Source organism: Schistocerca americana, chromosome 2 (assembly GCF_021461395.2).
Source record: "Schistocerca americana isolate TAMUIC-IGC-003095 chromosome 2, iqSchAmer2.1, whole genome shotgun sequence".
In the NCBI taxonomy this organism is placed as follows: Eukaryota; Metazoa; Arthropoda; class Insecta; order Orthoptera; family Acrididae; genus Schistocerca; species Schistocerca americana.
Genome location: NC_060120.1, coordinates 625,948,843 through 625,953,408, shown reverse-complemented (window position 1 = coordinate 625,953,408; position 4,566 = coordinate 625,948,843). Strand labels below are relative to the sequence as shown.

At 48.3% G+C, this 4,566-nt stretch overlaps 1 non-coding gene across 1 annotated transcript; it reads right to left on the bottom strand.

The window, feature by feature from the left end:
• Positions 1-3,124: 3,124 nt before the first annotated feature.
• Trnat-ugu lies at positions 3,125-3,198 on the bottom strand. The gene has a single exon. It is a non-coding gene; the product is annotated as a tRNA-Thr (tRNA).
• Positions 3,199-4,566: the final 1,368 nt, after the last annotated feature.

Genomic DNA, 4,566 nt, shown 5'->3' with positions numbered 1-4,566 from the left:
GCAACTGAGTTAGAGACATACCCTTTCGCCATAACAACCGGGGGTGGCATTGCATGCCACTGACTCCTCGAGGAAATGAAAACATTGCGGATCTAGTCCATAACTGCTCAAGCACCGTTCGCAACTCATGCAAATTAGAAGCAGATAGGTACAAGGCGGTCACATCTCGCTGCCTATCCCAGATATGCTGCACAGGATTGAGGTGAGATGACCAGGCTTTTTGGGCGAGGGTGCACAGGGTGGGCAGTACTGCTGCATAAACTCATGTCAAACAAGTGATACTATTGTACAATGTCGTCCTGAAAGTACATGTTTCTGCATTCTATTAGCGAATAAGCGGATATGTTTTATTGGACCTAAGATTCCTGCGCAGAATCTCCATTTATCGCACATCAACATCCCCCAACTAAGAATAGCTTCAGTGGTTGGAAATCGCTTGTGCGTACCCATGCCCTGCCCTTTTATGCCTACAATCACTACCAACACGTCTGTCCTTGAGACTTTTCTTACATGCTTTGAGTGACCACTGGCCGTGGTCCTACGTCCGTCTCGATACCGGGGCGGTTTCTTCTGAAGCCCAAAACGAAGAAATCTTTCCGGGTAGTACAAGATCGGTGGTTTCTGGCGTTCAGCACGGGACTGGAAAATGATCTGCTGCGCTGTTTTAAGAAACCGGGCCTGTCTCCTCGAGACAGTGCTCGAAAGACGATGACGTCTGGACGTTAAAGAAACCGTTGTCATCGTATTTGCACACATCTTGGTTGTGTAATAATAGGCTATGAGTTAATCTGTTAGAACGACGATCAGCTGGCCATTGTAGCAAGCATGGTAACTTTAACTTCTGAACATGTGAGCAGTTCAGCTTTTCTCTCTCTCTATCTCATTTGCTACCACCGCGTTGTTAAAACTCTGTTCTTTCCAGCCAAACCCAGCAAACTGGTAGTAGAGCATGTAGAGAATGTCTGGGGGGAGGGGGGGGGGGGGAATTTCAACTCCAGCATTCGACAAGCAAAGGCAGGCTTGGTACGTTTCTCACCTCGTTGGTTATAAAACCATATCAGCGTTCCTCACGCAAGAATAACTCCATTTGTCAGTACAGTGGTTGGATACTACAGAATACTAGCGCTGGTTCCTCTCGGTTTCTTTCTCCCGATAACCAGTGTAAAAACTAAAACTTTTTTCAGTATTGTAACTGCACTGTCTCACAAAATACTTAAGCATCCAGAAGGGAAGAAGGAAACGAAATGACACTTCACGGGTTGAGAGTATATGTGATGTAATTTCGTGGATTACAAATTATCTCATATTTTATTCTATAAACAAATTTAATTTACAGAGAACTTAGCCGTATTACCCCACTATCAGTCTGACCTACCATCCCGTCTGGCCTGGATGCAGACACTGATTCGGTTAGGAAGAACGTCATGAAGCCGTTGTATTCCCATAATTATTCTAACTGGTCCTTGATATGCTGGTTACTGGCACTGGGACAAATTTGACGAATAAGTTGGTCGCACACTCGTCCAGTCGGGGACAGATCTTTCCATCTTGCTGGACGCAGGAGTACCTCAGCATCACGCAAACAGTTCATACATACAAGTGCCATGTATGGTTGAGCAGTGTTCTGTTGAAAAAAGTTACCACGATAGCATCACATGAGAGGTAATACGTTAAAACGCAGGAAGTCCGTGTCGTGCTGTTGTGCCGTCAGTGTTCCCTCAGTGACCACAAGTCGTGTCCTGAAGTCATACCCGATAGCTCTCCATATCACGGCGGAAGGAGTACCACCACTGTCCCTCTGCGAAACATTGGAAGCAAGGGACCCCACCCAAGGTTGCAACCGTACTGGCTGCATTGATTTCGGGGGAAGAGACCAAACTGCGAGGTCATCGGTCTCATCAGATTAGCCGGCCGAAGTGGCCGTGCGGTTAAAGGCGCTGCAGTCTGGAACCGCAGGACCGCTACGGTCGCAGGTTCGAATCCTGCCTCGGGCATGGATGTTTGTGATGTTCTTAGGTTAGTTAGGTTTAACTAGTTCTAAGTTATAGGGGACTAATGACCTCAGCAGTTGAGTCCCAAAGTGCTCAGAGCCATTTGAACCATTTTTTTCATCAGATTAGGGAAGGATGGGGAAGGAAGTGGCCGTGCCCTTTCAAAGGAACCATCCCGGCATTTGCATGAAGCGATTTAGGGAAATCACGGAAAACCTAAATCAGGATGGCCGGACGCGGGATTGAACCGTCGTCCTCCCGAATGCGAGTCCAGTGTGCTAACCACTGCGCCACCTCGCTCGGTGCAACTGTACTCACTGGCAGAGGTCAGATCAGGTAGTGGAGAGCCACGATACACCGCTGAACACTATCGGACGTTATTTATCAGCAGTCAATGTTTCCCAGTCACGGCACCACTTCAAATGCAGTCGTTTGTGTTCAGTTGTAAACAGCAGCCCAGGCATGTGGCGGTAATTCCCTAGTCCGGTTGCTGCTATTCTCCGACTAATGGTGTGGAGTGACACAGAATGTGCAGAGACTCCATTACATGTCCTTGAATGGCAGCTGCAGGTATGGAGGAGTCACTATGTGTGTGTGTGTGTGTGTGTGTGTGTGTGTTTGTGTATGTGTGAAATCTTGTGGGACTTAACTGCAAAAGTCATCAGTCCCTAAGCTTACACACTACTTAACCTAAATTATCCTAAGGACAAACACACACACACACACACGAGTATGCCTGCCCCTATATTCCCATGTAGTGCAATATCGAGCCACTGTCACATCCAAACGCTTTACAAATGTGGATATTGCATGATTCGTCTTGCGCACAAATTAAGACCCACATGAGGCCCCTTTCAAACTCTGAAAGTTCGCCCAGACGTGTGCGCAACCTCTCGCGTCCTTCACAGTGATCCAGTCATCATTGTATGTTTCATGCTGTTCACGCCGTCATATATGCTGCCAGATTTGGTAACAACATACATACTAAGATGGTATCTGTTCTTTCGGACATGTCCGAAAGAACAGATACCATCGGTGACCATGCTCGTTAGAATGAAATTACAACGAAATGAACACCCTTAGCTGCTTACAGCAGGCGTTGACATACGTCAACGGGGACAGATGAAAATGTGTACCCCGACCGGGACTCGAACCCGGGATCTCCTGCTTACATGGCAGACGCTCTATCCATCTGAGCCACCGAGGACACAGAGGATAGCGCGACCGCAGGGATTTATCTCTGGCACGCCTCCCGCGAAACCCACATTCTCAGCGTATTGTCCCGCACTACAATCGTAGTGCCCCCGCGCATTATACTCATTACTCAAGGCGTGTTGCCGATTCCCGTAAGAGTTCGGGCACTGTTTGTGCATTCGCACAGAAGAAGAAGATGGTCAAATGACCGGTGAGCGTTAACTATATATATATATATATATATATATATATATATATATATATATATATATAAAGATGGTATCTGTTCATCGGTGACCGTGCAGCTCGTTAGAATGAAATTACAATGAAATGAACACCCTTAGCTGCTTACAGGCGTTGACATACGTCAACGGGGACAGATGAAAATGTGTGATCCGACCGGGACTCGAACCCGAGATCTCGTGCTAACATGGCAGACGCTCTACCCATTTTCTTTTTTTTCTTTTTTTTTCTTTTTTTTTTCATGTTTGATCGTTGTGTTTGGTCCTTGCGGATGTCACATGACATCCAGTCAAGTTCGTTTGTTGATCCTTGGACTCAGTTTTTTTATTACAGAGGCCAAACAGCTCTCTGACCGAACACGCTGAGCTACTGTGCCGGCTCCCATCTGAGCCACCGAAGACACAGAGGATAGCACGATTGCAGGGATTTATCTCTGACACGCCTCCCGCGAAACCCACATTCTCAACGTATTGTCCCGCAACGACCAAACATAGGGATAAAAAAAAAAAAAAAAAAAAAAAAAAGATGGATAGAGGGTCTGCCAAGTAAGCAGGAGATTCCGGGTTCGAGTCCCGGTCGGGGCATACATTTTCATCTGTCCCCGTTGACGTATGTCAACGCGTGTAAGCAGCTAAGGGTGTTCATTTCATTGTAATTGGTAACAACAGTAAACACAAACAATTTTATTGTATTCTGGTGGCCATTCTACCTCCGACTCCACGTTATTTACATACCCACCAAATGTGTGTATGAGTGTGAAGTTACAACGACGTCCGACCACGCCTTTCGAGTGCTTCACTATTTTGTCAGCCGCTGTATGTTTTCGCGATAGTGTAGTGTATGCTGATGGCGAGTGGCATCGGCGTGGTCGTGTGCCGACAGGACTCGGCCCGCTGCGCTGGGAGCCCCGGATGGTGAGGGCGCCTGATATCGACATGGCGCAGCATGGCGGCTCCAGCTCCACCGGCGCAGACCGCTCGCAGCGCGCTTCCCCGTCGGGGTGCGTGCACCACCAGCTGCCGCAGAGGGCCGGCGCCAAGCAGAGCGCCACCACCACCACCACCACCACCACCACCACGACCAGCACCAGCAGCTACGGGGCGCTGCACGTGGGCGGCGTCACGCTCAACCTGGGCCA